The 25,415-nt window shown below is 40.7% G+C and overlaps 1 pseudogene; it reads right to left on the bottom strand.

The window, feature by feature from the left end:
- Nucleotides 1–6,018: 6,018 nt before the first annotated feature.
- Nucleotides 6,019–7,589, bottom strand: LOC147004507 (beta-1,4-galactosyltransferase 1 pseudogene; annotated as a pseudogene).
- Nucleotides 7,590–25,415: the final 17,826 nt, after the last annotated feature.

The raw sequence follows: 25,415 nt of genomic DNA, 5'->3' as shown, positions 1-25,415 counted from the left end.
TTATACAGATCTTTCACTTCCTTAGTTAGAGTCACGCCAAGATATTTTATATTATTTGTGACTATTGAGAAGGGTGTTGTTTCCCTAATTTCTTTCTCAGCCTGTTTATTCTTTGTGTAGAGAAAGGCCATTGATTTGTTTGAGTTAATTTTATATCCAGCTACTTCACCGAAGCTGTTTATCAGGTTTAGGAGTTCTCTGGTGGAATTTTTAGGGTCACTTATATATACTATCATATCATCTGCAAAAAGTGATATTTTGACTTCATCTTTTCCAATTTGTATCCCTTTGATCTCCTTTTGTTGTCGAATTGCTCTGGCTAGGACTTCAAGTACTATGTTGAATAGGTATGGAGAAAGTGGACAGCCTTGTCTAGTCCCTGATTTTAGAGGGATTGCTTCAAGCTTCTCACCATTTACTTTGATGTTGGCTACTGGTTTGCTGTAGATTGCTTTTATCATGGTTAGGTATGGGCCTTGAATACCTGATCTTTCCAAGATTTTTATCATGAATGGGTGTTGGATCTTGTCAAATGCTTTTTCCGCATCTAATGAGATGACCATGTGGTTTTTGTCTTTGAGTTTGTTTATATACTGGATTACGTTGATGGATTTCCGTATATTGAACCATCCCTGCATCCCTGGGATGAAACCTACTTGGTCAGGATGGATGATTGTTTTGATGTGTTCTTGGATTCGGTTAGCAAGAACTTTATTGAGGATTTTTGCATCAATATTCATAAGGGATATTGGTCTGAAGTTTTCTATCTTTGTTGGGTCTTTTTGTGGTTTAGGTATCAGAGTAATTGTGGCTTCATAGAATGAGTTGGGTAGAGTACCTTCTGTTTCTATTTTGTGGAATAGTTTGTGAAGAACTGGGATTAGATCTTCTTTGAAGGTCTGATAGAACTCTGCACTAAACCCATCTGGTCCTGGGCTTTTTTTGGTTGGGAGACTATTAATGACTGCTTCTATTTCTTTGGGGGATATAGGGCTGTTTAGATCATTAACCTGATCTTGGTTCAACTTTGGTACCTGGTATCTGTCTAGGAACTTCTCCATTTCATCCAGGTTCTCCAGTTTTGTTGAGTATAGCCTTTGGTAGAAGGATCTGATGGTGTTTTGGATGTCTTCAGGATCTGTTGTTATGTCTCCTTTTTCATTTCTTATTTTGTTAATTAGAATGCTTTCCCTGTGCCCTCTAGTGAGTCTGGCTAAGTGTTTATCTATCTTGTTGATTTTCTCAAAGAACCAGCACCTTGATTGGTTGATTCTTTGAATAGTTCTTGTTGTTTCCACTTGATTGATTTCGCCCCTGAGTTTGATTATTTCCTGCCATCTACTCCTCTTGGGTGAATTTGCTTCCTTTTGTTCTAGTGCTTTTAGGTGTGTTGTCAACCTGATAATGTGTGCTCTTTCTAGTTTCTTTTTGGAGGCACTCAGAGCTATGAGTTTTCCTCTTAGAAATGCTTTCATTGCGTCCCATAAGTTTGGGTATGTTGTGGCTTCATTTTCATTGAACTCTAAAAAGTCCTTAATTTCTTTCTTTATTCCTTCCTTGACCCAGGTATCATTGAGAAGAGTGTTGTTCAGTTTCCACGTGAAGGTTGGCTTTCTATTATTTATTTTGTTATTGAAGATCAGCCTTAGTCCATGGTGATCTGATAGGATGCATGGGACAATTTCAATATTTTTGTATCTGTTGAGTCCTGTTTTGTGCCCAATTACTTGGTCAGTTTTGGAGAAGGTACCATGAGGTGCTGAGAAGAAGGTATATCCTTTTGTTTTAGGGTAAAATGTTCTGTAGATATCTGCCAGATCCATTTGATCCATAACTTCTGTTAGGTTCACTGTGTCCCTGTTTAGTTTCTGTTTCCATGATCTGTCCATTGGTGAAAGTGGTGTGTTGAAGTCTCCCACTATTAGTGTATTTAGTAAATCTCAAATCAATGTGTGCTTTGAGATTTACTAAAGTTTCTTTAATGAATGAGGCTGCCTTTGTATTTGGAGCATAGATATTCAGGATTGATAGTTCTTCTTGGAGGATTTTACCTTTGATGAGTACGAAGTGCGCCTCCCTGCCCTGTCTTTTTTGAAGACTTTGGGTTGGAAGTCAATCTTATCAGATATTAGAATGGCTACTCCAGATTGTTTCTTCATAACATTTGCTTGGAAAATTGTTTTCAAGCCTTTCATTCTGAGGTAGTGTCTATCTTTTTCTCTGAGATGAGTTTCCTGTAAGCAGCACAATGTTGGGTCTTGTTTGTGTAGCCAGTTTGTTAGTCTATGTCTTTTTATCGGGGAGTTGAGTCCATTGATATTAAGAGATATTAAGGAAAAGTAATTGTTGTTTCCTGTTATTTTTGTTGTTAAAGTTGGCATTCTGTTCTTGTGGCTGTCTTCTTTTAGGTTTGTTGAGGGATTACCTTCTTGTTGTTTCTAGGGCGTGGTTCCTGTCCTTGTATTGGATTTTTCCTGTTATTATCCTTTGAAGGGCTGGATTCGTGGAGAGATAATGTGTGAATTTGGTTTTGTCGTGGAATACTTTGGTTTCTCCATCTATGTTAATTGAGAGTTTGGCTGGGTATAGTAGCCTGGGCTGGAATTTGTGTTCTTTTAGTGTCTGTATAACATCTGTCCAGGATCTTCTGGCTTTCATAGTCTCTGGTGAAAAATCTGGTGTAATTCTGATAGGCTTGCCTTTATATGTTATTTGGCCTTTTTCTCTTACTGCTTTTAGTATTCTATCTTTATTTAGTGCATTTGTTGTTCTGATTATTATGTGTCGGGAGGTATTTCTTTTCTGGTCCAGCCTATTTGGAGTTCTGTAGGCTTCTTGTATGTTCATGGGCATCTCTTTCTTTAGATTTGGGAAGTTTTCTTCTATAATTTTGTTGAAGATGTTTGCTGGTCCTTTGAGTTGAAAATCTTCATTCTCATCCACTCCTATTATCCGTAGGTTTGGTCTTCTCATTGTGTCCTGTATTTCCTGGATGTTTTGAGTTAGGATCCTTTTGCATTTTCCATTTTCCTTGATTGTTGTGCCGATGTTCTCTATGCAATCTTCTGCACCTGAGATTCTCTCTTCCATCTCTTGTATTCTGTTGCTGACGCTCGCATCTATGGTTCCAGATTTCTTTCCTAGGGTTTCTATCTCCAGTGTTGCCTCATTTTGGGTTTTCTTTATTGTGTCTACTTCCCTTTTTAGGTCTAGTATGGTTTTGTTCATTTCCATCATCTGATTGGATGTGTTTCTCTTTAAGGACTTCTACCAGTTTGGTTGTGTTTTCCTGTTTTTCTTTAAGGACTTGTAACTCCTTAGCCATGTTCTCCTGTAGTTCTTTAAAGTCCTTCTTGATGTCCTCTATCATCATCATGAGATATGCTTTTAAATCCAGGTCTAGCTTTTCAGGTGTGTTGGGGTGCCCTGGACTGGGCGAAGTGGGAGTGCTTGGTCCTGATGATGGTGAGTGGTCTTTGTTTCTGTTAGTAAGATTCTTACGTTTACCTCTCGCCATCTGGTAGTCTCTGGAGTTGTTATAGTTGTCTCTGTTCAGAGGTTGTTCTTCTGGTGATTCTAAGTATCGTCTGTTAGCAGACCTGGGAGATAGGCTCTCTCCTCTGACTTTCAGTGGTTAGAGCACTCCCTGCTGACAAGCTTTCCTCTTAAAGGGAAGGTGTACAGATATCTGGCGTTTGGACCTCCTCCTGGCCGAAGAAGAAGGCCGAAAACAGGACCTTTCCCAGATGCTGTGTTGCTTTGGCAGGTCACAGAAGCTGTCAGCTTCTATGGTGCATACTCTCAGCTGTGCAGACTACGTTCCTAAGTTCAGTGGAGTCCTGGATCCAAGATGTGCTCCCTGCTCCTGAGGCAGAGGGCTCCTGTGCAGGGCAGACTACAGTCTTCCAGCTGGGAGGGTGCCGGATGTCTGCGGCCCCAAAAGGGTGCTGCCTCAGCGGCTCTGTGGCTCCCACCTGTCCCAGAAGCTGTCTGCCTCTGTGGTCCTCACTCTCACCTCTGCAGACTAAGTTCGGTGGAGTCCCGGAGCCAAGATGGCGCTCCCTACAGGGCGGATCACTGTCCTCTGGCTGGGAGGGTGCCGGATGTCTGTGGCCCCAAAAGGGTGCTGCCTCAGTGGCTCTGTGGCTCCCGTCTGTCCCAGAAGCTGTCTGCCTCTGTGGTCCTCACTCTCACTTCTGCAGACTAAGTTCGGCGGAGTCCCGGAGCCAAGAATTTAAGACCCAGAAATGAACCCACAAAACCTATGGTGACTTGATCTTTGACAAGGGAGCTAAAACCATCCAGTGGAAGAAAGACAGCATTTTCAACAAATGGTGCTGGCACAACTGGTTGTTATCATGTAGAAGAATGCGAATCGATCCATTCCTATCTCCTTGTACTAAGGTCAAGTCTAAATGGATCAAGGAACTTCACATAAAACTAGAGACACTGAAACTTATAGAGGAGAAAGTGGGGAAAAGCCTTGAAGATATGGGCACAGGGGAAAAAATTCTTGAATAGAACAGCAATGGCTTGTGCTGTAAGATCGAGAATTGACAAGTGGGACCTCATGAAACTGCAAAGCTTCTGCAAGGCAAAAGACACCATCAATAAGACAAAAAAAACACCAACAGATTGGGAAAGGATCTTCACCTATCCTAAATCAGATAAGGGTCTAATATCCAATATATATAAGGAACTCAAGAAACTCCAGAAAGTCAAATAACCCCATTAAAAAATGGGGCTCAGAACTGAACAAAGAATTCTCACCTGAAGAATACCAAATGGCAGAGAAGCACCTGAAAAAATGTTCAACATCCTTAATCATCAGGGAAATGCAAATCAAAACAACCCTGAGATTCCACCTCAACCAGTCAGAATGGCTAAGATCAAAAATTCAGGTGACAGCAGATGCTGGCAAGGATGTGGAGAAAGAGGAACACTCCTCCATTGTTGGTGGGATTGCAAGCTTGTACAACCACTCTGGAAATCAGTTTGGCGGTTCCTCAGAAAATTGGACATAGTACTACCTGAGGATCCAGCAATACCTCTCCTGGGCATATATCCAGAAGATGTCCCAACCGGTAAGAAGGACACATGCTCCACTATGTTCATAGCAGCCTTATTTATAATAGCCAGAAGCTGGAAAGAACCCAGATGTCCCTCAACAGAGGAATGGATACAGAAATTATGGTACATTTACACAATGGAGTACTACCCAGCTATTAAAAAGAATGATTTTATGAAATTCCTAGCCAAATGGATGGACCTGGAGGGCATCATCTTGAGTGAGGTAACACAATCACAAAGGAACTCACACAATATGTATTCACTGATAAGTGGATATTAGCCCAAAACTTAGGATATCCAAGATATAAGATACAATTTGCTAAACGCATGAAACTCAAGAATGAATACCAAAATGTGGACACTGTGCCCCTTCTTAGAATTGGGAACAAAACATCCATGGAAGGAGTTACAGAGACAAAGCTTGGAGCTGTGATGAAAGGATGGACCATCTAGAGACTGCTGTATCCAGGGATCCATCCCATAATCAGCTTCTAAACGTGGACACCATTGCATACACTAGCACGATTTTGCTGAAAGGACCCAAAGATAGCTGTCTCTTGTGAGACTATGCAGGGGCCTAGCAAACACAGGAGTGGATGCTCACAGTCAGCTATTGGATGTATCACAGGGCTCCCAATGGAGAAGCTAGAGAAAGTACCCAAGGAGCTAAAGGGATCTGCAACCCTATAGTTGGAACAACATGATGAACTAACCAGTACCCCGGAGCTCTTGTCTCTAGCTGCATATGTATCGAAAGATGGCCTATTCGGCCATCACTGGAAAGAGAGGCCCATTGGACTTGTAAACTTTATATGCCCCAATATAGGGGAATGCCAGGGCCAAAAGAATGGGAATGGGTGGGTAGGGAAGTGGGGGGCGCTATGGGGGACTTTTGGGATAGCATTGGAAATGTAATTGAGGAAAATATATAATAAAAAATATTAAAAATTAAAAAAAAATGTCATCATCTTCTCCTCCCCAACCCCAGTAATTATTAGGGAATCCATTGATGGCAAGAAATTGTTGTTTACTGAGAGCAGAGACACCTCCAAAATACTGAACATATGGCAGGCTAAACCCGAACTTGTCCATTGCAACAGAAATGTGCTGTGGCTGCGAAAAACACCTGTAGGCATTATGGTCGTCCTTCGGAATGAGGTCCACATCACTGAACACAAAGCAGTTGTAATCATAGTCCTTCAAGGCCTCTTGAAAGCCAATATTGAGCAGCTTAGCTCGATTGAACATAGTGTCTCCAGCCTGATTGATGAGGTAGATGCCATAGTCGAGCTGCTGGCGCTGAAGGACGGGGTGCAAATAATACCGCCAGTATTTGAGATGCTCCTGCCGTTTGCGGAATGGGATGATGATGGTCACCTTGTGAGGAGAGATACAGTCCTTTGGGGAGTAACGGCCGCCCGTCTTTATCTCTTGGTTCTTCTTTGCCAAAAGCTCCAGATCCACAGCAATATTAAAGTCAATCAGCATGGGGCCAAGCAAGAAAATGAGCCACTGTGGGTGTTAAGGAACTTTCCCCGCACCTGGCATGTAGGGAATGATCGGCATATATGACATCATGCATGCTTGACGCAGGTGTGGTCGAAGTCCAGGGCTCTCAATTTGAATGGCTCCTACCAAGTAGGTTTTCACACCGACCCACTTATCTGATCTGTAGCTTCTGCCTTCCTGTTTAGGCAGCGGGTTTGCCACAGGAGTCTAAGCAGATGTGTCTGCCCAAAGCAACCATGGGTCGCTATGATCACAGCCCAGCGCTGTCAGACATTTACATGGAGTGGAGTGTGTGTGTGTGTGTTTAAGAGAGAGGAAGGGGTTTAAGAGAGAGGGAGGAAGAGAGGGAGGGAGAGAGGAAGAGAATCTTTCTCTCAGGTGAGAATCTGTAAATGGCAGCACTGTGTGAGGGCAGGGCAGCTGTGAGTTTCTTCAGCTAAGACTCAATCTGGTTCTTAAGGCCCATTGAGAACCCTGCCCGCTTTACAAGGTGGCAATAGTAAGCACTCCAGAATCTTAGAACGAAGCCTCTTAGCTAACCATGGCTACACTGGCAACGTCAGGCAGGAAGATATTCCAATCAGCATTCAAGCAAACCCTCCATTTTATCTCACGATAAACCAAGACTTAGGGATTACAATACATTGGCAAGAGAGCTGACTTCTGAACTGGGCATTCTGGATTTCAACTCCAGCCCCCATGTACAACAAAGAAGGCTATCCCAGGCCTAGGCCTTAGGTATTCTACCAACATTCCAGATGTACAGCCTAACTGATGAGACTTATGTTTATCCTCCTTTTTTGTTTGTTTGTTTGTTTCAAGATAGGGTTTCTCTGTAGAATTCTCCATTTTAATTTTTTTCTTATTTTCTAAGATTTATTTGATGTGTATGAATGTTTTACCTGTAAGTACACATGTGCAATATGTGTGTGAACCTGGTGCCCCAAGAAGTTAGAAGAGGGCATCTGATCTCCTGCAACTGTAGTTTCCAGATGGTTCTGAACCACCATGTGGGGGATGGGAATCAAACCATGGTCCTCTGCAAGAGGAGCAAGTGCTCTGACTGCTGAGCCATTTCTCCAACCCATTTTATTTAATTAGGTATTTTCCTCAATTACATTTCCAATGCTATCCAAAAAGTCCCCAATACACTCCCCCCCCCAGTCCCCCACCCATCCACCCCCACCTCTTGGCCCTGGCATTCCCCTGTACTGGGGCATATAAAGTGTGCAAGTCCAATGGGCCTCTCTTTGCAGTGATGGCCCACTAGGCCATCTTTTGATACAAATGCAGCTAGAGTCAAGAGCTCTGGGATACTGGTTAGTTCATAATAATGTTCGACCTATGGGGTTGCAGTTCCCTTTAGCTCCTTGGGTACTTTCTCTAGCTCCTCCATTGGGGGCCCTGTGATCCATCCAATAGCTGACTGTGAGCATCCACTTCTGTGTTTGCTAGGCCCAGGCATAGTCTCACAAGAGACAGCTATATCTGGGTCCTTTCAGCAAAATCTTGCTAGTATATGCAATGGTGTCAGCGTTTGGAAGCTGATTATGGGATGGATCCCTGGATATGGCAGTCTTTAGATGGTCCATCCTTTCTTCACAGCTGCAAACTTTATCTCTGTAACTCTTTCCATGGGTGTTTTGTTCCCAATTCCAAGAAGGGGCACAGTGTCCACACTTTGGTCTTCATTCTTCTTGAGTTTCATGCGTTTAACAAATTGTATCTTATATCTTGGGTATCCTAAGTTTTGGGCTAATATCCACTGATCAGTGAGTACATATTGTGTGAGTTCCTTTGTGAATAGGTTAACTCACTCAGGATGATGCCCTCCAGATCCATCCATTTGCCTAGGAATTTCATAAATTCATTCCTTTTAATAGCTGAGTAGTACTCCATTGTGTAAATGTACCACATTTTCTGTATCCATTCCTCTGTTGAGGGGCATCTGGGTTCTTTCCAGCTTCTGGCTATTATAAATAAGGCTGCTATGAACATAGTGGAGCATGTGTCCTTCTTACCAGTTGGAACATCTTGTGGATATATGCCCAGGAGAGGTATTGCTGGATCCTCTGGTAGTATTATGTCCAATTTTCTGAGGAACTGCCAAACTGATTTCCAGAGTGGTTGTACCAGCTTGCAATCCCACCAACAATGAAGGAGTGTTCCTCTTTCTCCACATCCTCACCAGCAACTGCTGTCACATGAATTTTTGATCTTAGCCATTCTGACATGTTTGAGGTGGAATCTCAGGGATGTTTTGATTTGCATCTCCCTGATGATTAAGGATGTTGAACATTTTTTCAGATGATTCTCAGCCATTCAGTATTCCTCAGTTGAGAATTCTTTGTTTAGCTCTGTGCTCCATTTTTTTAATGGGGTTATTTGATTTTCAGGAGTCCACCTTCTTGAGTTCTTTATATATATTGGATATTAGTCCCCTATCTGATTTAGGATAGGTAAAGATCCTTTCCCAATCTGTTGGTGGTCTTTTTGTCTTATTGACGGTGTCTTTTGCCTTGCAGAAGCTTTGCAACTTAATGAGGTCCCATTTATCGATTCTGGATCTTACAGCACAAGCCATTGCTGTTCTATTCAGGAATTTTTCCCCTGTACCAATATCTTCGAGGCTTTTCCCTACTTTCTCCTCTATAAGTTTCAGTGTCTCTAGTTTTATGTGGAGTTCCTTAATCCACTTAGATTTGACCTTGGTACAAGGAGATAGGAATGGATCAATTCGCATTCTTCTACATGGTAACTGCCAGTTGTGCCAGCACCGTTTGTTGAAAATGCTGTCTTTTTTCCACTGGATGGTTTTTGCTCCCTTGTCAAAGATCAAGTGACCATAGGTATGTGGGTTGATCTCAGGGTCTTCAATTCTGCTCCATTGGTCTACTTGTCTGTCACTATACCAGTACCATGCAGTTTTTACCACATTTGCTCTGTAGTACAGCTTTAGGTCAGGCATGGTGATTCCACCAGAGGTTCTTTTATCCTTGAGAAGAGTTTTTGCTATCCTAGGTTTTTTTGTTGTTCCAGATGAATTTGCAGATTGCCCTTTCTAATTCGTTGAAGAATTGAGTTGGAATTTTGATGGGGATTGTATTGAATCTGTAGATTGCTTTTGGTAAGATTGCCAGTTTTACAATGTTGATCCTGCCAATCCATGAGCATGGGAGGTCTTTCCATCTTCTGAGATCTTCTTTAATTTCTTTCTTCAGGGACTTGAAGTTTTTGTCATACAGATCTTTCACTTCCTTAGTTAGAGTCATGCCAAGGTATTTTATATTGTTTGTGACTATTGAGAAGGGTGTTGTTTCCCTAATTTCCTTCTCTGCCTGTTTATCCTTTGTGTACAGAAAGGCCATTGACTTGCTTGAGTTAATTTTATATCCAGCTACTTCACCGAAGCTATTTATCAGGCTTAGGAGTTCTCTGGTGGAATTTTTAGGGTCACTTATGTACACTATCATATCATCTGCAAAAAGCGATATTTTGACTTCTTCTTTTCTGATTTGTATCCCCTTGATCTCCTTTTGTTGTCTAATTGCTCTGGCTATGACTTCAAGTACAATGTTGAATAGGTAGGGAGAGAGCAGGCAGCCTTGTGTAGTCCCTGATTTTAGAGGGATTGCTTCCAGCTTCTCACCATTTACTTTGATGTTGGCTACTGGTATTGCTTTTATCATGTTTAGGTATGGGCCTTGAATTCCTGATCTTTCCAAGACTTTTATCATGAATGGGTGTTGGATTTTGTCAAATGCTTTTTCAGCATCTAACGAGATGATCATGTGGTTTTTGTCTTTGAGTTTGTTTATATAATGGATTACATTGATGGATTTTCGTATATTGAACCATCCTTGCATCCCTGGGATGAAACCTACTTGGTCAGGATGGATGATTGTTTTGATGTGTTCTTGAATTCGGTTAGCAAGAATTTTATTGAGGATTTTTGCATCAATATTCATAAGGGAAATTTGTCTGAAGTTCAGTATTTTTGTTGGGTCTTTATGTGGTTTAGGTATCAGAGTAATTGTGGCTTCATAGAATGAGTTGGGTAGAGTACCTTTTGATTCTATTTTGTGGAATAGTTTGTGAAGAACTGTGATTAGATCTTCTTTGAAGGTTTGGTAGAACTCTGCACTAAACCCATCTGGCCCTGGGCTTTTCTTGGTTGGGAGACTATTAATGACTGCTTCTATTTCTTTAGGGGATATGGGACTGTTAGGTCATTAACCTGATCTTGATTTAACTTTGGTACCTGGTATCTGTCTAGAAACTTGTCCATTTCATCCAGGTTCTCCAGTTTTGATGAGTATAGCCTTTTGTAGAAGGATCTGATGGTGTTTTGGATTTCTTCAGGGTCTGTTGTTATGTCTCCCTTTTCATTTCTGATTTTGTTAATTAGAATACTTTCCCTATGCCCTCTAGTGAGTCTGGCTAAGGGTTTATCTATCTTGTTGATATTCTCAAAGAACCAGCTCCTTGATTGGTTGATTCTTTGAATTGTTCTTCTTGTTTCCACTTGGTTGATTTCACCCCTGAGTTTCATTATTTCTTGCCATCTACTCCTCTTGGGTGAATTTGCTTCCTTTCGTTCTAGAGCTTTTAGTTGTGTTGTCAAGCAGCTAATGTGTGCTTTCTCTAGTTTCTTTTTGGAGGCACTCTGAGCTATGCATTTTCCTCTTAGAAATGCTTTCAATGTGTCCCATAAGTTTGGGTATGTTGTGGCTTCATTTTCTTTAAGCTCCAGAAAGTCCTTAATTTTTTTCTTTATTCCTTCCTTGACCAAGGTATCATTGAGAAGAGTGTTGTTTAGTTTCCACGTGTGTGTTGGCTTTCTATTATTTATTTTGTTATTGAAGATCAGTCTTAGTCCATAGGGATCTGATAGGATGCATGGGACAATTTCAATATTTTTGTATCTGTTGAGGCTTGTTTTTTGACCAATTATGTGGTCAATTTTAGAGAAGGTACCGTGAGGTGCTGAAAAGAAGGTATATCCTTTTGTTTTAGGATAAAATGTTCTGTAGATATCTGTCAGATCCATTTGTTTCATAACCTCTGTTAGTTTCACTGTGTCCCTGTTTAGTTTCTGCTTCCATGATCTGTCCATTGGTGAAAGTGGTGTGTTGAAGTCTCCCACTATTATTGTGTGAGGTCAATGTGTGCTTTGAGCTTTACTTAAGTATCTTTAATGAATGAGGCTGCCCTTGTATTTGGAGCATAGATATTCAGAATTGATAGTTCCTCTTGGAGGATTTTACCTTTGACGAGAATGAAGTGCCCTTCCTTGTCTTTTTTGATGACTTTGGGTTGGAAGTCAATCTTATCAGATATTATAATGGCTACTCCAGTTTGTTTCTTCCTACCATTTGCTTGGAAAATTGTTTTCAAGCCTTTCATTCTGCAGTAGTGTCTATCTTTTTCTCTGAGATGAGTTTCCTGTAAGCAGCAAAATGTTGGGTCCTTTTTCTGTAGCCAGCCTGTTAGTCTATGTCTTTTTATTGGGGAGTTGAGTCCATTGATATTAAGAGATATTAGGGAGAAGTAATTGTTGCTTCCTTTTATTTTTGTTGTTAGAGATGGTGTTCTGTTTTTGTGGCTGTCTTCTTTTAGGTTTGTTGAGGGATTACCTTCTTGCTTTTTCTAGGACGTGGTTTCCGTCTTTGTATTGGTTTTTTTCTGTTATTATCCTTTGAAGGGCTGGATTCGTGGAAAGATAATGTATGAATTTGGTTTTGTCGTGGAATACTTTGGTTTCTCCATCTATGGTAATTGAGAGTTTGGCTGGGTATAGTAGCCTGGGCTGGAAATTGTGTTCTCTTAGTTTCTGTATAACATCTGTCCAGACCCTTCTGGCTTTCATAGTCTGTGGTGAAAAATCCGGTGTAATTCTGATAGGCTAGCCTTTATATGTTACTTGGCCTTTTTCCCTTACTGCTTTTAGTATTCTATCTTTATTTAGTGCATTTGTAGTTCTGATTATTATGTGTCGGAAGGAATTTCTTTTCTGGTCCAGTCTATTTGGAGTTCTGTAAGCTTCTTGTATGTTCATGGGCATCTCTTTCTTTAGGTTTGGGAAGTTTTCTTCTATAATTTTGTTGAAGATATTTGCTGGTCCTTTGAGTTGAAAATCTTCATTCTCATCTACTCCTATTATCCGTAGGTTTGGTCTTCTCATTTTGTCCTGAATTTCCTGGATGTTTTGAGTTAGGATCTTTTTGAATTTTGGATTTTTTTTGATTGTCGTGCCGATTTTCTCTATGGAGTCTTCTGCACCTGAGATTCTCTCTTCTATCTCTTGTATTCTGTTGCTGATGCTCGCATCTATGGTTCCAGATTTCTTTCCTAGGGTTTCTATCTCCAGTGTTGCCTCAATTTGGGTTTTCTCCATTGTCTCTACTTCCCTTTTTAGGTCTTGGATGGTTTTATTCAATTCCATCACCTGTTTGGTCTGGTTTTCCTGCAATTCTTTAAGGGATTTTTATGCTTCCTCTTTAATGTCTTCTACCTGTTTAGCAGTGTTCTCCTGCAATTCTTTAAGCGATTTTTGTGCTTCCTCTTTAATGTCTTCTACCTGTTTATCAGTGTTCTCCTGTATTTCTTTAAGTGTGTTATTAAAGTCCTTCTTGATGTCCTCTACCATCATCATGAGATATGCTTTTAGATCCGGGTCTAGCTTCTCCGGTGTGTTGTTGTGCCCTGGACTGGGTGAAGTGGGAGTGCTGGGTTCTGATGATGGTGACTGGTCTTGTTTTCTGTTAGTAAGATTATTAAGTTTACCTTTTGCCATCTCGTAATCTCTGGGGTTAGTTGTTATCGTTGTCACTGTTTAAAGATTGGAGCAGATGCTGTGTTCCACTCACCAGAAGTCTTAAGATCCTGTGGCGGGTGTTGTGGGTAGCTGGCGAGTGTCAGCCGACCCTGCGCCCTAGCTACCACAGTGCTGGTCTGACCGGAAGAGGCTTGTGGCACTACTCAGGCCAGTTTTCTGCCTCCCAAACCAAAGCAGTCTCAGATCCCGTGCGATTGGACTGGAGCAGAAGCTGTGTTCCACTCACCAGAAGTCTCAAAATCCTGTGGCAGGTGTCGTGGGTAGCTGGCGGGTGTCAGCCGACCCTGTGCCCTAGCTACTCCGGTGCTGGTCAGACCTGAAGACTTGTAATTCTTTATAAACATAAAATTCAAATATTGTACAATTGTCCTACAGTATAGAGACAATTATGTAAATTCCTTTAGGGTGAGTTTTCTTTCTTTGTTTGTTGTTGTTGTTTTATTTTAATTATTCTGTTCATTTACATTCCAGAAGTTGCCCTCTTCTTGGTCCCCTCTTCCCAAGTTTATCTTCATCCCATCCCTCCTGAACTAGCCCACCTTCAAGTCTTTAAAGGGTTCTCCCTGACCTGCCCACCCACCCCTACCTCACTTCCTCCAGTATCCCTCTGCCCTGGTGCATCCAATTTCCATAGGATTAAGCACTTCCTCTCCCACTGGCATACAAGGCAGTCCTCTTCTACCCAAGTTCCCTGAGGTATGGAACAGCCTATGTATACTCCTTGGTTGCTGATTTCCTATCTGGGGGCTCTGGGGGGTCTGGGTTAGTTGATACTCTTGTTGTTCCTATGAGGTTACAATCCCCCTCAGCTCTGTCAGTCCTTTCACAAACTATTTCATAGGGGTCCCAACCTCAATCTAATAGTTGGTAATAAGTATCTGCATTTGTCTCAGTCTGCTTCAGGTAGAGCCTCTTAGAGGACAGCCATGACAGGCTCCTGTCTGCAATCAAAATATAATATCAATAATAGTGTCAGGGTTTGGGATTCACTAATGGGATGGATTCCAAGCTGGGTCGGTCACTGGGTGGCCTTTCTTTCAGTCTCTGTTTCATTTTTGTATCTACATTTCCATTAGACTGGAACAATTCTGGGTCAAAAATTTTTAAGATGCATGGGTAGTCCCATACCTCAACTGGGGGCCATGTCTATCTACTGGAGGTGGTCTCTTCAGGTTCCTTCTCTCCACTGTTGGACATTTTGCTAAGGTCATATCCATTGGCTCCTGGGAGTCTCTCCTATCCTGGGTCTCTGAGACTTTCCAGTTCTCCCTGCCCTCAATCCCACATTACTGGATATTTTGATTCAGTCTACTGGTCCTCTGCACTTCTCTCCTGTCATGCCCCCCTTACCTGATTCTGCCCCCTTTTCCTCTCAACCCTCCCACACAGATCCCTCCCATCATTATTTTGTTCCTCTTCTAAGTGGGTTTAAGTTATCAACACTTGGGCCTTCCTTCTTGTTAAGTTTCCTATAGTCTATGAGTTGTATCATGGGTCTTCTGAACTTTTTGGTTAGTATTCACTTATCAGTGAGTATATATAGTGTATGCTCTTTTGGGTCTGAGTTACCTCACTCAGTTAAACTCAGTCTTTAGTTCCGTCCATTCACTTTCAAAATCCATGATGTCTTTCATTTTAATAGCTGAATAGTATTGCCTTGTGTAAGTGAACCACATTTTCTATACATTCTTCAGTTGGGATACATCTGGATTGTTTCCAGCTTTTGGCTATTACAAATAAGGCTGCTATGAACATAGTGGAACATGTGGTATCCTTGGTCTTCAGGTAGAAATATTTCTAATTTTCTGAGGAACTACCAGCTTGATTTCCAGAGTGATTGTACCAGTTTGCAAATCCACCATCAATGGCAGTGTGTTCCTCTTTCTTACATGTACTGTTGATGAAGTTCTTGATCTTAATATTTCTGATTTGTGTAAGTTTAACTCTCAAGGTCATTTTTATTTGCATTTTCCTGATAACTAAGAATGGTTAACATTTCTTTAAGTGTTATTCTGGCAGCTGCGGTTCCTCTGTTGAGAATTCTGTTTAGCTCTGTACTCATTTTTTAAATTGGGTTTATATGGTTTTCTGGAGTCTAACATTTTAAGTTTTTATATATTTTGGATATTAGCTCTCTATAGGATACAGAGTTAGTGAAAACCTTTTCTCAATCTATAGGTTGCTGTTTTGTCCTGTTGACAGTGGTTTTTGACTTTCAGAAGTTCTTCAGTTTCATGAGGTCCCATTTATCAATTGTTTATTTTTGAGCCTGAGCCATTGGTGTTCTATTCAGAAGGTTTTCCCCTGTGCCAATGCATTCGAAGGTATTTCCAACTTTCTCATCTACTAGATTCAGTGTATCTGGATTTATGTTGAAGTCCTTGATCCACTTGGACTTGAGAAACAGAAGGAATACTATCTAATACATTCAATGAAACCACAACTACTCTGATACCTAAACCACACAAAGACCCAACAAAGAAAGAAAACTTCAGACCAATTTCCCTTTTGAATATTGATATAAAACTACTCAAAAATTCTCACAAACTAAATTCAAAAACACATCAAAACCATCATTCATCGTGATCAAGTAGGCTTCATCCCAGTGATGCAAGGATGGTTCAATAAACAAAAATCCATCAACATATTCCATCATATAAACAAAAATCAAAGAAAAATTCACATGATCATCTCATTAGATGCTGAAAAAGCCTTTGACAAAAGCCAATGCCACTTCATGTTAAAAGCATTGGAGAAATCAAGAACTCAAGCCACATACCTAAACATAATGAAAGCTATATGCAGCAAATGAACAACCAACATTGAATTAAATGGGAAGAAATTTGAAGCAATCCCACTAAAACTAGGAACAAAACCAGGCTGACCTCTCTTTCCATATATGTTCAATCTAGCACTTCACGTACTATAAAGGAGATCAAGAAGATAAAAACTGGAAAGGAAGTAGTTAAGGTAATCACCCTTTGAGGATGATATGATAGGATATATAAGCAACCCGAAAAACTCTACCAGAGAAATTCTACAACTGATGAAAAGTTGAGCAAAGTGTCCGAATGTAAAATTAAATCAAACAAACCAATAGCCTTCCATTATACAAATGATAAATGGGCTGAGAAAGAAAATAGAGAAACAACACCCTTCACAATAGTCACAAATAATATATCTAGGTGTAACTTTAACCAAACCGTATGACATAATATATATGACAAGGACTTCAAGTCCCTGAAGAAAGAAATTGAAGAAGACCTCAGAAAATGTAAAGATCTTCCATGCTCATGGATTGGTAGATTTAACATAATGAAAATGGCTATCCTACCAAAAGCAATATATAGATTCAATGAAATCCCCATCAAAATTCCAACAGAATTCTATGCAGACATGGAAAGAGAAATTCTCAACTTCCTATGGAAAAGTTAGAAACCCAGGACAGTGGAAAAAATTGTCAAAAATAAAAGAACTTCTATGAAAATCACTATCTCTCACCTCAATCTGTACTACAGAGCAATATGATAAAAACCACATAGTATTGTTATAGATACAGGTTGATGATAATATGGAATTGAAGACCCAGAAATGAACCCACATATCTATGGACACTTTATCTTTTGACAAAGAAGCCAAAACCATACAGTGGAAAAATGCATCTTCAATAAATGGTGCTGGTCTAACTGGCAGTCTGCATGTAGAAGAATCCAAATTTATGCATATTTATCACCTTTACAAAGCTCAAGAGGGTCAGTTTTCTTATAACTTAGTTGTAATTAAATTGTATTATGCTTTCAATGGTGTAATAACATATTATACAAGCTAGATTAAGAAGTATATAAATATATAAATACAAACTGTGTAAAATGTCTCTGGAAGCACTAAATGGCAGCAAAGCACCTGACCCCTCAAAGCTCTATGAACTAATCCAACCACCCAAGAGTAAACATGGAGGGACCCATGACTCCAACAGTTTATGTAGCAACAGTTTATGATGCCTTATCTGGCATCCATGGGAGGGGAAGCCCTTGGTCTTGTGAAGACTTGAGGCTCCAACATAGGCAAATACTAGGGCAGTAAGGCAGGAGTGGAGGGGGAATGGGATAGGGGTTTGTGGAGGGAAAATCAGGAAGAGGGATATAACATATGAAATGTAAATAAATAAAATAATCAGTAAAAAATAAAGATAAATGAACACTTCATCAGGTTATTCTGAGTCACCTTAGTTTCTTCTTATCCTACTTTTTCTCTGGAATGAATATTCCAATTTCTGTTTATCTTTCTTTGGAAAAAAGGATAAGATTAGACTTTATTTTTTCAAGACATTGCCTTGATTTTGGAATTCCCAAAAACTAGCTTCTGAATTATCAAGTCAGAGTTCAGACTTGAATCATAGTAGCATACACTTGGGGTCAGGTTTCATTCTTCCTAGGAATTGGAATATTATTTTTCACTGATGGAGTTTCACTGAGTTTATCAAGTACATTTCTGGGCATGGGCTCAATGAACTCAATGCCAGATTACTTGCAACTGGTGATTATGATAACAAATAAAAGCACTTTATGATAATGAGAGGAAAAAAAACAAAACAAGATAATATATACAAGATTCAATTAAAACCATACTTAGAAGGAAATGTATAGTTATAAAATGCCTGCACTAGAAAAGAAATCTAATTTAACACCTTAAAATGGACAAAGAACAAAGTAGGCCCAAAGTCTTCAGAATGAAGATAATAACACAGGATAGATATGAGCTTTATAAAGTGAGACAGTACAGATTTAATAAACCTGAGCTTATTTTCTTGAGACAGTCACTACAAAATTTACAATGATGACCAAGAGAAATAAAAAAGACTTAAACTATCAAATTGAGAATCAAATAGAGATTATTATTTCTGAGTTTAGAGGACTAAAAACTATTATATGAAAATACTATGTATAATTCAATACAAATTAAATATGAAAAGTTAAACAGTGTAAACATTTTAAAGTCTCTCTAAGTCCATACTATATGTAACATAAAATAAATAGAAAAATTAATATACTGTAAACAGAAAGATATCTACTTAGAAAGTCTACTTTTAGATGGCTTTACTGGTGAATACTATGGAATATTTAAAGTATTAAAAACCATCCCCTTAGTCCCTACTCCTATAAGCAACATTAATATTAAGAAGAACTGGAAACCAGGAAAGGGGATAACATTTGAAATGTAAATAAAGAATATATCTAATAAAAAATAAAATAAAATAATGTTTATTTTTTCTAAAAAAAAAAAAAAAAAAAAAAAAAAGACTTAAAAGTATCAAATGATGGCCTAGTCGGCCATCACTGGAAAGAGAGGCCCATTGGTCATGCAAACTTTATATGCCCCAGTACAGGGGAACGCCAGGGCCAAAAAGTGGGAGTGGGTGGGTAGGGGAGTGGAGGGGAGTGTATGGGGGACTTTTGGGATACCATTGGAAATGTAAATGAGGAAAATACCTAATAAAAATATTTTAAAAAATCGAACAGAATAAAGTCAAAACAACAAACAAACAAACAAACAAAACAAAAAAAGAAGATTTTCAAAAAAAATAAAAAGGAAGAAAAAGAAGAAGAAGAAGAAGATGAAGAAGAAGAAGAAGAAGAAGAAGAAGAAGAAGAAGAAGAAGAAGAAGAAGAAGAAGAAGAAGAAGAAGAAGAAGTTGTTCTTCTGAACTCATTGTATTGCCTCTATTTCTAAACCAGATGAGTATATCACAGGAATGAAAACCACTGGACATTATGAATGTTCATCAAAATGCTTAAACCCCACACCCACAAACATCTAAGCAGCAGTAAGTGGATTTAGAAAGTTATAAACAACAAAGGAGACGTGAAGTGAAAAAAGAGATATATTGGAATTCAGAAAATGCTAGTTGGATAGAATGAGAGGTAGGTAGGTTTGAGATAGTTTTAATATACATGTGGAAATTTCAACTATCTAAACAAAAATACTTTCAATTGAATACAACATACAACAAACCATGATAAATTATGAACATGTCTCAACCACAGCTCTGTAGCAGACCACCTGCTTCAGGATCCTCTTCTTTCTGACCCCATCTTCAGGAGATAAAGCAGATGTCCTCCACTCTTCTTCCCCATTCCTCCTGTTGTGCCAGACTCCAACTCAAGCAGGCATTTTCTAGGAATTCTCTGATTTAGGCTGTCAGAGAAGCCACTCACCAGAGAAGCAGGCAGGCAAACTTCAAATGTTCAGTATCCCTCTCCTCCAAACCCAATCCCTCAGAATTATCCTTAGTTCTGTACTTAGTTCTGTTGTCTCTTTTTGCTCTCTATCCTCATTTTCAGGGCACTGAGCAGATCCTGGTAGAACACTCTGCTTTTTTCCTCCTGTGGACACTCTCAGCTGTCCCTTTTCTAGCTCATCCTCTTTCCTAAGTGTCAGCTCCTATGACATTTATGTTTTACAGTCTATATTTTTTTTAAAGTATGTTCGTAGCAAATAAAGTATGCAGAAAAGTGGGGAAAAAAAGAAATGGATTCTATTCAGAAGTCCCAGTGGCTGCACCTGACAGGATATGTGCAAATTTCCCTGCCAGACAACATAAGGACAGCAACCTTCCTAAGAACCAGAGAGGGCAACAAAAACCAAGGAAAATAACATCCACACAACAAAGGAAAGACCACATATTAGCATCTAGAATTACAATCATCTCAAACACAGATGCCTAGACACCAGTGTAAAAACAAACTCTAGAATAGCCAGAACAATATGTGTCCACTAGAACTTAATAAGCATACTACCATGCGCTCTGGGAATTGCAATTTTTCTCTGCTGAAGTACAATGCAAAAGCTTTAAAATACCCTTTATGAACATGAGAAATTTCCTTAATGAAAACTGTAAAAACAAATAAACATTGGAAGAAAATGAATAAAACAATTCGAACCCTGAAAGTAGAGACAGAATCAATAATGGAAATCCAAACTGAGGGAAAATCTAAAAATGAAAAATTTAGGAAGTCAATTGAGAACTTCAGAGACAAGTCACACCAATGAAATACAAGAGGTGGAAAAGAAGATCTCAGGCATTGGAGACAAGATAGAAAAAAAATGTATAAATAGGGCCACAGGCCTCATCCGGCCGGATCAGCACCCGGGTAGCTAGAGCCCAGGGGCTGCTGACACCCGCCAGCTACCCACAACCCCTGCCACAGGATTTTGAGACTGCTGGTGAGTGGAACACAGCTTCTGCTCCAGTCCAATCACGCGGGACCTGAGACTGCTCTGGTTGGGGAGAGAGAAATCCGGCCTACATAGCGCCACAAACCTCTTCCGGTCAGAAAAGCACCTGGGTAGCTAGGGCGCAGGGTCGGCTGACACTCTCCAGCTACCCACAACACCCGCCACAGGATCTTAAGACTTCTGGTGAGTGGAACACAGCTTCTGCTCCAATCCAATTGCGCGGGACCTGAGACTGCTCTGGTTGGGGAGAGAGAAATGTGGCCTACATAGGGCCACAAACCTCTTCCGGTCAGAAAAGCACCGCGGTAGCGAGGGCGCAGGGTCGGCTGACACTCGCCAGCTACCCACGACACCTGCCACAGGATCTTAAGACTTCTGGTGAGTGGAACACAGCTTCTGCTCCAATCCAATTGCGCGCGGGACCTGAGACTGCATTAGTTAGGGAAGCAGAAACCGGCCTGAGTAGGGCCACAGGCCTCATCCGGCCGGATCAGCACCGGGGTAGCTAGAGCCCAGGGTCGGCTGACACCCGCCAACTACCCACGACCCCCGCCACAGGATTTTGAGACTGCTGGTGAGTGGAACACAGCTTCTGCTCCAGTCCAATCACGCGGGACCTGAGACTGCTCTGGTTGGGGAGAGAGAAATCCGGCCTACATAGGGCCACAAACCTCTTCCGGTCAGAAAAGCACCTGGGTAGCAAGGGCGCAGGGTCGGCTGACACTCGCCAGCTACCCACAACACCCGCCACAGGATCTTAAGACTTCTGGTGAGTGGAAAACAGCTTCTGCTCCAATCCAATTGCGCGGGACCTGAGACTGCTCTGGTTGGGGAGAGAGAAATCCGGCCTACATAGGGCCACAAACCTCTTCCGGTCAGAAAAGCACCGCGGTAGCGAGGGCGCAGGGTCAGCTGACACTCGCCAGCTACCCACAACACCCGCCACAGGATCTTAGACTTCTGGTGAATGGAACACAGCTTCTGCTCCAATCCAATTGCATGCGGGACCTGAGACTGCATTAGTTAGGGAAGCAGAAACCGGCCTGAGTAGGGAGGGCCACAGGCCTCATCCGGCTGGATCAGCACCGGGGTAGCTAGAGCGCAAGGTCGGCTGACACCTGCCAGCTACCCACGACCCCCGCCACAGGATTTTGAGACTGCTGGTGAGTGGAACACAGCTTCTGCTCCAGTCCAATCACGCAGAACCTGAGACTGCTCTGGTTGGGGAGAGAGAAATCCGGCCTACATAGGACCACAAGCCTCTTCCGGTCAGAAAAGCACCGCGGTAGCGAGGGCGCAGGGTCGGCTGACACTCGCCAGCTACCCACAACACCCGCCACAGGATCTTAAGACTTCTGGAGAGTGAAACACAGCTTCTGCTCCAATCCAATTGCGTGCAGGACCTGAGACTGCATTAGTTAGGGAAGCAAAAAACCGGCCTGAGTAGGACCACAGGCCTCTTCCGGCTGGACCAGCACCGGGGTACTGCCAGCTACCCACGACCCCCGCCACAGGATTTTGAGACTGCTGGTGAGTGGAACACAGCCTCTGCTCCAATCTTTAAACAGTGACAACAACAACAACTAACCCCAGAGATTACCAGATGGCGAAAGGTAAACGTAATAATCTTACTAACAGAAACCAAGACCACTCACCACCATCAGAACCCAGCACTCCCACTTCGCCCAGTCCACGGCACCCCAACACACCGGAAAAGCTAGACACGGATCTAAAAGCATATCTCCTGATGATGGTAGAGGACTTCAAGAAGGACTTTAATAACACACTTAAAGAAATACAAAGGAACACTGGTAAACAGGTAGAAGACAATAAAGAGGAAGCACAAAAATCCCTTAAAGAATTGCAGGAGAACACTGCTAAAGAGTTACAAATCCTTAAAGAAAAACAGGATAACCTAATCAAACAGGTAGAAGTCCTTACAGAAAAACAGGAAAACACATCCAAACAGATGATGGAAATGAACAAAACCATACTAGACCTAAAAAGGGAAGTAGACACAATAAAGAAAACCCAAAATGAGGCAACACTGGAGATAGAAACCCTAGGAAAGAAATCTGGAAACATAGATACCAGCATCAGCAACAGAATACAAGAGATAGAAGAGAGAATCTCAGGTGCAGAAGATTCCATAGAGAACATCGGCACAACAATCAAGGAAAATGTAAAATGCAAAAAGATCCTAACTCAAAACATCCAAGAAATACAGGACACAATGAGAAGACCAAACCTACGGATAATAGGAGTGGATGAGAATGAAGATTTTCAACTCAAAGGACCAGCAAACATCTTCAACAAAATTATAGAAGAAAACTTCCCAAATCTAAAGAAAGAGATGCCCATGAACATACAAGAAGCCTACAGAACTCCAAATAGACTGGACCAGAAAAGAAATACCTCCTGACACATAATAATCAGAACAACAAATGCTCTAAATAAAGATAGAATACTAAAAGCAGTAAGAGAAAAAGGCCAAGTAACATATAAAGGCAAGCCTATCAGAATTACACCAGATTTTTCACCAGAGACTATGAAAGCCAGAAGATCCTGGACGGATGTTATACAGAAACTAAGAGAACACAAATTCCAGCCCAGGCTACTATACCCAGCCAAACTCTCAATTAACATAGATGGAGAAACCAAAGTATTCCACGACAGACAAAACCAAATTCACACATTATCTCTCCACGAATCCAGCCCTTCAAAGGATAATAACAGAAAAAAACAATACAAGGACAGGAACCATGCCCTAGAAACAACAAGAAGGTAATCCCTCAACAAACCTAAAAGAAGACAGCCAGAAGAACAGAATGCCAACTTTAACAACAAAAATAACAGGAAACAACAATTACTTTTCCTTAATATCTCTTAATATCAATGGACTCAACTCCCCGATAAAAAGATATAGACTAACAAACTGGCTACACAAACAAGACCCAACATTTTGCTGCTTACAGGAAACTCATCTCAGAGAAATAGATAGACACTACCTCAGAATGAAAGGCTGGAAAACAATTTTCCAAGCAAATGGTATGAAGAAACAAGCTGGAGTAGCCATTCTCATATCTTATAAGATTGACTTCCAACCCAAAGTCATTAAAAAAGACAGGGAGGGACACTTCATACTCATCAAAGGTAAAATCCTCCAAGAGGAACTATCAATCCTGAATATCTATGCTCCAAATACAAAGGCAGCCACATTCATTAAAGAAACTTTAGTAAAGCTCAAAGCACACATTGCACCTCATACAATAATAGTGGGAGACTTCAACACACCACTTTCACCAATGGACAGATCATTGAAACAGAAACTAAACAGGGAAACAGAGAAACTAAGAGAAATTATGAATCAAATGGATCTGGCAGATATCTACAGAACATTCTATCCTAAAACAAAAGGATATACCTTCTTCTCAGCACCTCATGGTACCTTCTCCAAAATTGACCACATAATTGGTCACAAAACAGGCCTCAACAGATACAAAAATATTGAAATTGTCCCATGCATCCTATCAGATCTCCATGGACTAAGGCTGATCTTCAATAACAAAATAAATAATAGAAAGCCAACCTTCACGTGGAAACTGAACAACACTCTTCTCAATGATACCTTGGTCAAGGAAGGAATAAAGAAAGAAATTAAGGACTTTTTAGAGTTCAATGAAAATGAAGCCACAACATACCCAAACTTATGGGACGCAATGAAAGCATTTCTAAGAGGAAAACTCATAGCTCGGAGTGCCTCCAAAAGGAAACTAGAGAGAACACACATTAGCAGCTTGACAACATACCTAAAAGCACTAGAACAAAAGGAAGCAAATTCACCCAAGAGGAGTAGACGGCAGGAAATAATCAAACTCAAGGGCGAAATCAACCAAGTGGAAACAAGAAAAACTATTCAAAGAATCAAACAATCAAGGAGCTGGTTCTTTGAGAAAATCAACAAGATAGATAAACCCTTAGCCAGACTCACTAGAGTGCACAGGGAAAGCATCCTAATTAACAAAATCAGAAATGAAAAAGGAGACATAACAACAGATCCTGAAGACATCCAAAACACCATCAGATCCTTCTACCAAAGGCTATACTCAACAAAACTGGAGAACCTGGATGAAATGGAGAAGTTCCTAGACAGATACCAGGTACCAAAGTTGAACCAAGATCAGGTTAATGATCTAAACAGCCCTATATCCCCCAAAGAAATAGAAGCAGTCATTAATAGTCTCCCAACTAAAAAAAGCCCAGGACCAGATGGGTTTAGTGCAGAGTTCTATCAGACCTTCAAAGAAGATCTAATCCCAGTTCTTCACAAACTATTCCACAAAATAGAAACAGAAGGTACTCTACCCAACTCATTCTATGAAGCCACAATTACTCTGATACCTAAACCACAAAAAGACCCAACAAAGATAGAAAACTTCAGACCAATATCCCTTATGAATATTGATGCAAAAATCCTCAATAAATTTCTTGCTAACCGAATCCAAGAACACATCAAAACAATCATCCATCCTGACCAAGTAGGTTTCATCCCAGGGATGCAGGGATGGTTCAATATTCGGAAATCCATCAACATAATCCAGTATATAAACAAACTCAAAGACAAAAACCACATGTTCATCTCGTTAGATGTGGAAAAAGCATTTGACAAGATCCAACACCCATTCATGATAAAAGTCTTGGAAAGATCAGGAATTGAAGGCCCATACCTAAACATGATAAAAGCAATCTACAGCAAAGCAGT

This window comes from Mus caroli, unplaced genomic scaffold (assembly GCF_978045245.1).
Source record: "Mus caroli unplaced genomic scaffold, Mus_caroli_1 scaffold_5, whole genome shotgun sequence".
Classification (NCBI taxonomy): Eukaryota; Metazoa; Chordata; class Mammalia; order Rodentia; family Muridae; genus Mus; species Mus caroli.
The sequence above is the reverse complement of the archived record's forward strand: the minus strand, read 5'-3'. Positions and strand labels throughout refer to the sequence as shown.